Below are 13,833 nucleotides of genomic sequence, written 5' to 3'. Positions count from 1 at the left end.
TCTATGAAAAAAAGATCCCTTCGAGAGATATTTCCTGTTGAATGAGCATTCCTCCTTGAATGAGCATTTCAATCATACAACTTTTTTTCTTGTTCCCTTGAGATCTTGATTCCTGTGTTCCCCAGTCCCTTGAGATCGGCCTGGTCTGTCTAGTCCCTCATCTGGTCTTTTGACAGGTTTGTCAATCATCAAAATAAAGTATAGTATAGTAATAACTATGCATCATTACATATATTAGGATTAAAATAATCTGATGTCATGCGGAAGCTAACAATAAAATTTTAAATAACAATAAATGAAATAACAAAGAAAATATACCAAATGAGACAATAAGTTAAAAGTGATTTGATCAACTGAACTACGTATGAGCAATTTATTAATATAAATGAGAGTATAAAAATAATACATACACCAATTGAACTGAATAAACAGATATACAGAAAAAGAGAGTTTGTGTGAGGACAGTTGGGAATTGGGAAAAATGGTTGGGCATGGATACAGTTGGGAAGTGGGAACATCCCAATAAATCCCAATATGGTAGGGCCATTTTCTAAATATGGGGCATAACAATCAATCACAATTTGGAAGGGTCAATTTTATGGGACACACCCAAACAATCACAATATGGTAGGGTCATTTTTTAAAAGTAACTTGAGACTAAAACTAACTTGCTGCAAATTCTCAATCTAGTAGTACTATTTCTTATCTTTAAATAAAAAATGTGTATGACTCCAAACAATGAGAACCCATAGATATACTTGTCTAGGCTTAAAGAACTTCCTTGAAAAATATGAATCTTTAATAATACCCATAAATCTTTCCGAAAAAGGGAGATATACTATAGAACAGCTTATAAGCATTTATGCGAAAAATTTATCCGGTGCATGCATTAAAGAAAGAAGAATTATCTTTTATATACTGTTTGTTACTTAATCATTAGTATTATTTGATACATATTCCAACCTCAATTGATCACTTAAAAATATGGTTTAACATCTTCCTGTGTAGTGGGTACACAGTAAGCACACAAATTTAGACTAGCAAAAGTCTCCTCAGGCTCACTGACTGAAACATATTATTCTTTTTCAAAGAAACCAGCAAGCCTTAGAAAATGAGAGCTAACCAATTGCATTATCTACTTCCCAAAACCAACCAACTATGGCTTGTTTATAAAGGTGAATATTAAAAGGAGGCTCTGCTATAGTAGGAAAACACAAAGTGCAGAAGAAAAACTATGATAGGAGTACCTTTTCTCATGTTTTTATGGTTTATTTTGTGTCTTTCTTTGTTTTTAGGAACCTCAGCAGAGAGGTCAACTTACATTGTCCATTTGGACAAATCTTTTATGCCTAAGATTTTCGCTAGTCACCAAAACTGGCATTCCTCCATTATCGATACCATCAAGGTTGACGCGCCCACTTCGGAAAATGATCACCATCCAGCTCCAAAACTTGTATATTCTTATGACAATGTCATTCATGGATTTAGTGCTGTTTTATCTAAAGAAGAGATTGAATCCCTCGAGAATTCAGCAGGTTTCCTTTCGGGTTATAAAGATAGGACTGTTGAAGCTCACACAACTCACACCTCTGAGTTTCTTAAGCTCAATCCTGCTTCCGGGCTATGGCCGGTTTCTGGTTTTGGTCAAGATGTAATCATCGGTGTACTTGACTCTGGTATCTGGCCAGAATCTGCCAGTTTCAGTGATGATGGATTGCCTGAAATTCCAAAAAGGTGGAAGGGAATTTGCAAGCCAGGAACAGATTTTAGTTCTTCATTATGCAACAGGAAACTCATTGGGGCTAATTATTTCAATAAGGGGATTTTGGCTAGCGATCCTTCTGTGAATATTTCAATGAATTCTGCCAGGGATACTAGAGGTCATGGAACACATGTTGCCTCCATTGCTGCTGGTAATTTTTCTGATTTAATTGCTGCTATGGATCAAGCTGTTGCGGATGGTATTGACATACTGACTATTTCTTATGGGTGGGTAAGAATTTCATTATATCAAGATGCTATTGCGATAGCTTCTTTTGGTGCCATGATGAAGGGTGTCTTGGTCTCTGCTTCAGCTGGAAATGGTGGCCTGAAATGGGAACATCAAATAATGGAGCCCCTTGGATCTTTACTGTGGCGTCATGCAATACCGATCGATCATTCTATGGGACTTTAACTCTTGGGAATGGCGTAAAGATTACTGGATTTAGCTTGTGTTAGAGTATGAGCCCTACTGATTTCTCGATTCTACTGTTTGCCTATCTGTGGAACAGGTAAGTAAACGCAGTTCACAGAAGAGAAAGCTGAACACAGTGTTTTTACGTGGAAAACACTCGGCTCAAGAAAGGTGTAAAAAACCACGACCTGTACCTCTACAGGATTTAACCCCAACTTCACTAAAACTCTTGACCCTCAACAATCAAACAATTACAAGGCTTCTTGTAACTTAGGAATTAAAACTTCTAATTCCTAGCACTACAAAAACACAAATCTCACCCAAGATAAGTGTTCCCAAATCTTCGAGCTCCCCAACTTGAAGACAAATACTTCTATCTCAGTTTATAGATCACTGAGTACAAGAACTATGACTCGTTAAAATTAAAAGAACCTGCCTATTATAACTGATCTACGACTTAAGAAGTATAGATTAGGTTCTTCTTCAACTGGACGAACTTGATTGCTTGATTGTTGACTATCTCTTTTGTCCGCACCGTGCTTTGATCTTTTCCCTTGTATTTATAGCAACCCTGATTGAAACCTTTAGTTGATCTCCTTTCCTTACTTGAATTGGATTGCCTTTTCTGTCTTTTAATTTCTACCGTCTTTCCTTATTTCCTAGCTCGAATTGGACTGCCTTGATTTCCTTCCTATCTTGACTTGGATTGCCTTTACTCTTTTTGATTTGAACTTGTTTCTTCTTTATCAGCTTAACTTGTAAATAGCTTTGCTCTGACATCCTGTCCGCCTTGTAGGATATTCATGCTAATCAGTTGACAGTAGTAGATTCACTTATGTGGAACATGTTGCATGAAACATGTTGTGGAACCTGTTTTATTCACTGTGTTCATCATCAAAACTTCAACTTGTTTTCCTAACAAATTCCCCCTTTTTAATGATGACAAATTCAACACCTCAGCATCCTTTATTCAACCCTGACATACTCAGTAAAGAACTATGACTAGAAAATCACTGAATGAAACATGGTTAGTCATTGAGTTATAAGTGTTGCATAGTCTATTCTCTATTCTTCCCCTTTTTGACATCATCGAAAAGCTGATTCAACAAGTGAAAAATCATTTAATAATTCATGGACATTGAGGCAATCACTAAGACAATCAAAATTCAGAATAATAGAACATGAATACAGCAAGATAAAGCAGAGTAGAACATATGAAAACAACTAAGACCATTTCATTCATGATGTGACTTATATTAACCAGCAGCACCCTAATAAAAAATAAGTCATTTAAGGAAAGAAACAAAAAGTTGGTTTTGGATATCAAAACCAAGGGCTAAAGGGATAAAGAGGGAGGAATTAGAGAGGTGAGTTTCCTAATCACATTAGCATTTTCAGCTCTTTCTCTTTCCAGTAGTAAGGTTAGGGAAGCAATTTGAGCTTAAAGAATCCCTCTTTCCTCTTCATGAGCAGCTTGTGCTGCCTCTAATGCAGCTTGTGCAGCTTCAACCTCACCCTGTTTATTAGCCAGTGCTTCCTTAGTCTCTGCATAGGATTATCCACATTCCTTATGGAACCAGGTAGCATCATATGATTCACACTTCCTATGATGCCTTTCACAGTCTGTGAAGACCATACTTGAACAGGTACCCTAAACTCCTTAAGGATAGGGGTAAACCAGAATTCATAAGGAAGTGCATGCCCACTTTTCTCCTTGATGAGCACCCTTTGCATATGCTTCAGAATAAGTCTAGGTAGATCAATTCTTACTTCAGTATCCAACAGTTCCATAAGAGTGAGATCTAAAAAACTAGTCATATTCCTTCTCTCCTTCCTAGGAATGATCATCTAGTGTACTACATCAAAATAGAGCTGATGAGGGGGGCATCTCTCTCTTAAAAACCCTTTGATGATGAATCAGATGAGGATTCCCAGAGAACTTTCTACAAATTTCAAGAGCAGAAGTAAGGTTGTCCAAGGGTGGCCAATTTACCTTGATATTGTGACCCCAACCCCCAGAAGGAATATGTAGAATCCTAGCAATATCAGTAATGTAAAGGTTCACAATAACCTTTCTCACAGTAGTAGAAAATAATTCACCTATGCCCATCCCATTTGTATAGAACTCATAGACTTCAAGTTTGCCAAATTTTCTCTGAATATCTCCCTGAAGAAACAACAGAGACCATCCTTGGAACTCCAGTTTTCTCATCAAAGTTTGTATGTCAGCTCCTCCAAACCCACTGATAACTCTCCCTCTAGCTAATTGGCATTTTTGGAAGTGAAGATTATGAGCCTCAAGAGTATCTTGATTAGAAGATGGTATAGGACCCTCATAGTAAAAGTTCAACTCAGCAGTGGTGTCTGGATAGTACTCAGAGTCAGAAAAATCAGAGGGAACAGGTTTCCTGACATGTTTCTTTGATCTGGAAGTGACCTTAGTAGGTGAAGCTTTTGAGGATGTGGGATCCTTGACCTTTAGAGTGGACTTAGAGGTAGATTTCTTGGGTGCAGATTTTGGAGAGGTTTTATGAGATAGAGAGACTTCGGTAGTTTTATCCATGATAGTCTTAGTCTTCTTGACTGAGCGAAGAAGAATATTAGGGGATGATGCACGAGGAGGTGAGGGATCAGAGATGGCTACCCGTTTCTTTTTGCTTGCTTGAAGTGCTTCAGTCAAGGAAGCATCTTCACGCTTCTTATTTCCTCTAGTGTGAGGAGTTCAAAGTGTAGAGACAGTTGGAGAGGGTTTCCAAGGAACTGTGTTATCAACAGAAATAGACGAGAGTTTTCTCTGTGGTTGAGATCTAGATTTTCTAGGAATCAAGTCTGCTATGAGAAGGTCGTATCTATCACTAGAGTTTTCATCAATTTCAACAATATTGAGTGGGATGGGTAGAGAAAGGAGAAGGGGTTTCGTGAAAGCTGAAGAAGGTAAAGGAATTTTGGAGAAGGGATTTTGGAGATAATGAAATGCAGCGAAGTTGGTCAATTTTGTGAGAGATTTGCGAAGGGATGATGGAACGTAAAGTGATGTTTGGGTGAAGGATAATGGATTTTATGAGGGTTTTGGTAGGGTTTATGGATGATGAAGATAAAGAGGATGAAGGAGAGGCCATAATGGAACAAGATATTTTTCTTGATTTGGAGAATGGAGTTAAGATAGACTCAATAGACTTATTTAAAGGAAAACTTTAGAGAAAGTTGAAGAGGCGGTAAACTGTATTTGGCAGAGGAGTAACGATTGAGAAGTCTAAACTGATGGGAAAGGAAGGAGCAACTTTTAAAATGGAGCAGATCCCTTGATTTTTGGCGGTTTAAATGAAACTGAAGGGACCATGTAAACAACTTGTTTCTTAGTAAGGTACTATAAGATAAATTTAGTCATACCTGAAAGAAATGGTTATAATTGCCTCAGTGGTCCAGCTTTTCTACAAAATCAACATAATCATGAGTTAACATATTCTAATTTTTGGACTTAAGATACGCTTTTTAATGTGTGAGACTGAATTAATCAACATGCACTTATAAAACAACCTATTCTAATCAAGCATTGAGGGAGACTTATGCAAGTTTAATCATCCCCAAGGCTAACATATTTTTTTTAAAATGCTCTCTACTCAAAGCCTTAGTGAAGATGTCAGCAATTTGTTCCTCAGTAGAACAAAACATGATTGATATAAGACCTTTTTCAACATTGTCTTTAAGAAAGTGATGTCTAATATCAATATGCTTAGTTATTTTATGTTGAACAGGATTTTTGGCTATGTTTATGGCACTTGTGTTATAACAAAAAATGGGGACACACCCTACATCAATACCAAAGTCCTTAATTTTTTGCTTAATCCATAGTAATTGAGCACAACAGGAACCTGCAGCAACTTATTCAGCTTCAGCAGTTGACAAGGCTACTGAATTTTGCTTCTTAGTGGACCATGGAATCAAACACGATCCAAGAAAGTGTGCCATGCCAGTAGTGCTTTTCCTGTTCACCAAGTAACCTGCATAATTAGCATCTGAGTATCCCACCAAATTAAAGTTACTACCTTTAGGGTACCATAATCCAAGATCAGTGGTTCCTTTCAAGTATCTGAGAATTCTTTTCACAGATTTTAAATGAAATTCTTTTGGTTTTTCTTGGAATCTAGCACACAGTCCTACGTTGAACACAATATTAGGCCTGCTTGCTATGAGATATAATAATGAACCAATCATTCCTCTATACAATTTTTTCTCAACATCTGATCCTGCTTCATCCAAGTCTAATTTTGTGGCAGTGGCAATAGGAGTGTTGATATCTTTTGCTTCCTCCATGGAGAACCTTTTAAGAAGCTCTTTAGAATACTTCTGTTGGTAAATCATTGTCCCAGAAGCTGACTGCTTTATTTGCAAGCCCAAGAAGTAATTTAGCTCCCCCATCATGCTCATCTCAAATTCACTACTCATGAGTTTGGAAAATTCATGGGTCACACTCATATTTGTTGAGCCAAAAATAATATCATCCACATATATCTGTACAATAAACAAGTCCTTCCCATTTGATTTCAAGAAAAGAGTGTTGTCAATTTTACCTCTGGTATGACCATGTTCCAACTGAAAATTTGACAGTCTTTCATACCAAGCTCTTGGATCTTGTTTCAATCCATACAAGGCTTTGTCCAATCTGTATACATAATCAGGAAACTCCTTGCTTTCAAAACCTGGAGGTTGTTTAACATACACCTCCTCCTTGAGAATGCCATTTAGGAATGAACTCTTCACATCCATCTAATAAAGTATAAACTCCATGTAGGCAGCAAAAGCAAAAAGTAGTCCTATGGCTTTAAGTCTAGCTACAGGTGCAAAAGTCTTATCGAAGTCAATTCCTTCTTCCTGATCGTATCCTGGACTACCAATCTTTCCTTGTTTCTTGTGACTGTTCCATGCTCATCAACTTTTTTCTGTAGAACCACTTAGTCCCAATTACTGATCTATCTTTTGGGAGAGGAACTAAGTGCCATACTTTGCTTCTTTCAAACTGATTCAACTCTTCCTGTATGGCTATGATCCAGTCAACATCAAGCAATGCTTCAGTTACCTTCTTTGATTCAATTTCTGATAGAAATGCCTTGAAGACACATATATTTCTCAATCCATACCTTGTGGTAATCCCAGATATAATATCAGTAAGTACATTCTCAATAGGGTATGATCCTTGATACTTGTATCCTTTTGGGATCAATCCTAGTGAACTTCCAGGATTACTGCTGATGTTCTGAGTGTGGCTATTTTGAGGCTCAGTTCCCTCTGCCATTGTGAATTCATCTTCAGTTCCCCCTATCAAGGTGTCTCCATGTTTGATAGCTCTAGTGGATGAACCAGGTGACATTACATGTTCCTCAGTGTCACTCCCTTCCTGCAGGTTGTCTTAACACATGTATCATCATAGATTACATGCATGCTTTCTTTAACAGAGTTAGTTTGTTTGTTTAAAACCCTGTAAGCTTTACTATTAAGTGAGTATCCTAGAAAGATTACCTCATCACTTTTAGCATCAAATTTTCCCAAATTATCCTTTCCATTATTGTGAATAAAACATTTACAACCAAAAGTTCTAAAGTGAGAAATATTTGGCTTTCTTCATCTTAGTAATTCATAGGGAGTCTTATCTAACATAGTCCTAATCATGCATCTATTTATGATGTATGCAGCAGTACTCATTGCCTCAGCCCAAAGGTTTTGAGCAATGTCAGCTGCAAGTATCATTGTTCTAGCCATGTCTTCCAAGATTCTATTTTTTCTTTCCACCACTCTATTTTGTTATGGAGTTCTGGGAGCTGAGAAGTTATGATCTACACCATTAGCTGAACAAAATTTTAAGAACTTTATATTCTCAAATTATGTACCATGGTCAGACCTTATGGAAACTAAAGAAGAGCCCAGTTTCTTTTTAATTTTCTTAATGAAGATTTCAAAAGCACCAAAGGCATCTTCCTTAGAGGCTAGAAACAATGTCCAAGTGAATATGGAATAATCATCAATAATACCAAAACATATCTTTTTCCACCTTTGCTTTGAACTCTCATGGGTCCACATAAGTTCATATGAACCAGGTCAAGACACTTGGTAGTGCTAACATGGTTCTTTGACTTAAACGAAGATCTTACCTGCTTCCCCTTTACACATGCACTGCATAACTTTTACTTTTTAAACTTGGTTTTGGGTAATCCCAATACCATGTCTTTGGAAGAAAGTATGTTTAATTGTTTTAGACTTGCATGACCAAGTCTTCTATGCCAAAGGAGGGGATCATTTTCTATAGCACTTAGACAGGTCATCTCAGATCCTGGTAATGCCATAATATCAGCTTTGTATACATTTTTGTATCTCTTTGCAGTGAGCACCACTTCTTTAGTGTCCATCCTTTTGACTTTGACTCCTGCAACAGTAAAAATAACTTTATTACCTTTGTTACACAACTGTGAAATACTCAGCAGGTTGTGCTTTAGTTCCTCAACAAGATAGATATCTTCTAATGCTTTTGATTTAGATGAGCCAATTTTCCCTACTCCAGTAATGATTCCCTTTTTTCCATCACCAAATAAAACTCCTCCTTCATCTATTTTAGAGAGTGAAAGGAATTTTTTCTTATCACTAGTCATGTGTCTTGAGCAAGCACTATCTAAGTACCAGTGCTTTTTGCTTCCTTTCACTTTCTCCTATAAAAGAAATCAATGGTTAGACTTAGGAATCTAGACTAACTTGGGTCCTATTTTATGAGTAAAAGGATGAATCAAATTTCTTTTAGTCCATGCGGGCAACATGCAGCTCAACCTGTTTCTTTGACCAGAACTAGATTTGTTCCTTTTGGTCTGAGAAACTCTCTATGCCAGGTTTTGACTATTGGATCTACTTTTTGCAGCTACTGGGCATTCAATAATGGGATGTCCAATGTTACCACAGATATAGCACAAATCTTGGGGTACATTAAATTTTTTGTGGAATCCCAATCCAGCCGTTTCATTGTACTTTCTTTCACCCAGCTTATGAACAATTCTTGAGGAATTTGTCCACCTATTTGCCCTTTCAAGATCAAGTTTTAGTGTTGAAACTTCTTGATTCAGCTTGTTCATTTTTTTAGTTAAATCATAGCATTCTTGTTTGTATCTAATTACCTCAAGTTCAGAATTTTCTTGATCTTTACTCATGGGTCTTTTTCCATTATCAGTTAAAGTTAGTTTGAGGACTTCAGATTTAAAACCATTGTTTGAAGTTTCTAGTTATGCAACCTATTTCTTAAGTGAGCTATTTTCTTTGTCAACAGTTCTGCTGTAAGCCTTCAAATCAATGAGATCAAATTTTAGGCTTGCAAAACTGTTGAACAATTCATCCCTATCAGAAGTTAACTCTTGGAAATCATCAATCAGGGCACTCATTAGGGAACCAAGTTTTGATTTTGAAAACAGTTGCAGTTTTTCTTTAAGATCAAGTATACTTACCTCAGAATCATTTTATTCTTCATCTAAGTCTAAATCTCCAAAAGCCATAAATGCAGTTTCATCAACTTCATCTTCATCTGAATCATATCCCCAAGCTTCTATCATTGCATATTGTTCTTTCCTTTTTGCCTTTTCTTTTAATGTCTTCTCTGCCCTTTCCTTCTTCCATTCTATTTCCCAGACTGGACAGTCTCTGATCTGATGATCAGTTTTGTCACACTTGTAAAAACCATTTGGATTGTCATTGGATCATCTTTTAACACATGTTCCTTTCTTCTTCTTGAAGAATTTGCTGAAGTTTTTGGTTATGAAGGCAACTTGCTCCTTATCAAGATCAATTTCTTCATCACTATCAGAAGCCTTTAATGCCAAGACTTTCTCAGAAGGTGCTTGTTCTTTGGTTCCATCAACTTCCATCTCATAAGTTCTAAGGTTTCCAACTAATTCATCCAAGGTCATTCCAACAAGATCCTTGTTTGCTTCCCTGATTGTTGTTACCTTAACATTCCATTTTGACTTAGGTAATGCTCTTAATACCTTCTCAACTTGTTCTTCCTCAAAAATTACTTTTCCCAAAAAAGTAAGTTCATTGATTAAGGTGGTAAGCCTTATCATCATCTCATGCAGGGATTCCTTCTCTTTCATCTTGAAAGCCTCATACTCAGTAAAAAGAAGAGAAATCCTGAATTTTCTTACCTGAGAAGTGCCTTCATGAGCATTCACCAGTGCATCCCAGATCTGTTTAGTAGTAGTGCAGGTAGATATCCTATTGTATTCAGCTGGTTCTAAGCCACAAACCAGGATATTTTCTGCCTTTGCATTTTTCTTCAAGGCCAACAAGTCATCAGGGGTAAACTCACTTCTCACCTTTTTGACCTGTTCTCCATCAACTAACTTCATTGGAATAGTAGGACCTTCAGTGATCCTGTCCCATAACTCATAGTCTTCTCCTTGAATGAACATCTCCATCCTTGCTTTCCACCAGATAAAGGGAGTGTCATCAAAGAGTGAAGGTCTAGTAGTTGACTGTCCTTCACTGTGACCAGTAAGAGGTGCGAAATTCATCATGTTGATCTTTTCTTAGGTGTTAGCCTTATTTAAGAGAACCTAGCTTTGATACCACTTGTTAGAGTGTGGGCCCTACTGATTTCTCGATTCTACTGTTTGTCTATCTGTGGAACAGGTAAGTAAATGCAGTTCACAGAAGAGAAAGATGAACACAGTGTTTTTACGTGGAAAACACCCGGCTCAAGAAAGGTGTAAAAAATCACGACTTGTACCTTTACAGGATTTAACCCCAACTTTACTAAAACTCTTGAGCCTCAACAATCAAACAATTACAAGGCTTCTTGTAACTTAGGAATTAAAACTTCTAATTCCTATCACTACAAAAACACAAATCTCACCCAAGATAAGTGTTCCCAAATCTTCGAGTTCCCAAACTTGAAGACAAATACTTCTATCTCAGTTTATAGATCACTGAGTTCAAGAACTATGACTCGTTACAATTAAAAGAACCTAGCTATTATAACTGATCTACGACTTAAGAAGTATAGATTAGGTTCTTCTTCAACTGGACGAACTTGATTGCTTGATTGTTGACTGTCTCTTTTGTCCGCACCGTGCTTTGATCTTTTCCCTTGTATTTATAGAAACCCTGATTGAAACATTTAGTTGATCTCCTTTCCTTACTTGAATTGGATTGCCTTTTCCGTCTTTTAATTTCTACCGCCTTTCCTTATTTCCTAGTTTGAATTGGACTGCCTTGATGTCCTTCCTATCTTGACTTGGATTGCCTTCACTCTTTTTGATTTGAACTTGTTTCTTCTTTATCAGCTTGACTTGTAAATAGCTTTGCTCTAACATCCTGTCCGCCTTGTAGGATATTCATGCTAATCAGTCGATAGTAGTAGATTCACTTGTGTGGAGCATGTTGCATGGAACATGTTGTGGAACCTGTTTCATTCACTGTGTTCATCATCAAAACTTCAACTTGTTTTCCTAACAGCTTGTTTCCCGTGAAAACCATCATCAAAGATCTGCCGGTGCTTTACAATGAAAGTATATCTCCTTGTGATTCATCTAACCCACTATCCCGAATACCTAATGCTGGACGTAGCATTATGATTTGTTATAGCAATGCAGTAGATATAGTGGACCAAATGGCGGCTATCTATGAATCAAAATTTGGGGGAGCCATCTATATTTTTGATGATCCAGATGCATTGTCATCCAATTTTTTTCCAAATCCTGGATTTGTGATTAGCACCAAGGAAGGGAAACAAGTGATAGACTATGCAACCAAAAGTGTTAGACCTAAAGCTAGCATCAGTTTCCAGGAAACACATATTGATGTAAAGCCAGCTCCAGTTGTTTCTGGATTTTCCTCGAGAGGCCCCTCGCGAAGCTATCTGCGAGTTGCAAAGCCAGATATTGTGGCACCTGGAGTGCTAATTTTAGCAGCCTGGCCCTCGAATGTTTCAGCTGCAGTTATTGGTGTCAATACATTTTTGGATAGTGATTACCATCTTGAATCAGGTACTTCCATGGCTGCTCCCCACATTGCTGGAATCGCTGCAATGCTTAAAGGAGCACACCCTGATTGGAGACCTTCAGCTATTCAATCTGCCATGATGACCACTGCCAACCCTTTGGATAATACTGAAAAACCTATCAAGACCACAGATTACCTCGAAACCAAGGACGCTACATCACTAGCTATGGGAGCCGGTCTTGTTGATCCAAATCGTTCAGTTGATCCAGGCCTGGTATATGACGTAACTCCACAAGACTATGTGAACCTTCTCTGCTCCATGAATTTCACACAAGATCAATTCAAAACAATTGATAGATCATTAGCTAAACATAACTGTTCAAATCCATCTGACGATATCAATTACCCATCATTTATTGCTCTCTTTAGCCCAAATAGGAACTACACACGGTTGGAGCAGAAATTCAGGAGGTCAGTCACGAATGTTGGAGCAGGTGCAGCTAAATATGTAGCGAAAGTGATAGCGCCAAAAAACTCGACAATTTCTATCTCTGCACAAACCTTGGTGTTTGAGAAGAAAAATCAGAAGCAGGACTACACTCTGACCATACGTTACAAAGGCATTGCAGATGATCAAGCACAATCTGGTTCAATCACTTGGGTGGAAGAGAATGGTCATCACACAGTAAGAAGTCCTATAGTTGTAGCTCCAGAGATTGATGCCTGGACCTGAAATGCTGCAGTTGACAAAACTGTTGCATTGGTAAGATTGTAACTCTCCAAGAGAGTACTGTTAAAGTAGTATATCCACTTAACATCATGTTGTTGCAGTTGCATGTGTAAGTTTGTAACTCTCCAAGAGAGTACGGTTAAAGTTGAAATTGTTGTATTTGATTTATCAATAAAGTATGACTTTGTTGCCGTTTAACATTTTTTTCCTACATGAACTAAAATAATCAGATGTTTTAACTCATTAAGTATTTGTTGCAAATAACAGAATAAAGTAGTATACCCACTTAATGAACTCACGGCAGAATCTATGGCAGCATAAAAGATGCATTGCTAGTACATCTGAAAATCCTAGTCCACTTGTTGTAAAGAGTTCCAGTGTACGAAAGAAAAGATTATTTTGGACCTACATTGGGAAATTAATGGTAATTGTGAATTTCGCGCTTACAATGTAGTATGTTCGTGCAAAGAAGTGTTTAACCAACGAGTAAGGAGGAAAGGGCCTTTTCTCTATAGCACTAGAGCATTGACTAAACCTTTTGCATTAGCCAACAAATAATGCGCTAAAAAAAAAAAAATTTACACGAGGAAACTAGAAAATTTAAAGCACCTAAGATGCTCCCCAGTCGCTGACAATTGAGTGTAGCATTCTATGCAATGAAACTATTAGTATAGTTTCTGTGTATTCCCAGACATTTTGAAAGAATCATTACAAGCAGACCTACACCAAAACAGAAAGCCGATTAACTTCTGTTCAATAATACTGGTTGAAGAGGGGAAACATACATCACTGTGTCCTCTAGTAGTATCTCGACAAATTAACGTCTGAATTGAAGCTCTGAACTGCACATCCGACTATTACAACTCCTAAACCATCCCTCTTCATATTCCCGTCTTCAATTTGAAGAACAGTTGTATAATTTCTATACTAAAACTAAGGATCACAGTAAACACAT

At 37.4% G+C, this 13,833-nt stretch overlaps 1 pseudogene; it reads left to right on the top strand.

Annotated features, from left to right (window-relative positions):
- Window positions 1–825: 825 nt before the first annotated feature.
- On the top strand, window positions 826–13,075 carry LOC107855635 (annotated as a pseudogene).
- The last annotated feature ends 758 nt before the right edge of the window (window positions 13,076–13,833 follow it).

This window comes from Capsicum annuum, chromosome 10 (assembly GCF_002878395.1).
Source record: "Capsicum annuum cultivar UCD-10X-F1 chromosome 10, UCD10Xv1.1, whole genome shotgun sequence".
NCBI classification, from domain to species: domain Eukaryota; kingdom Viridiplantae; phylum Streptophyta; class Magnoliopsida; order Solanales; family Solanaceae; genus Capsicum; species Capsicum annuum.
This window is presented reverse-complemented; position numbering and strand designations above follow the sequence as displayed.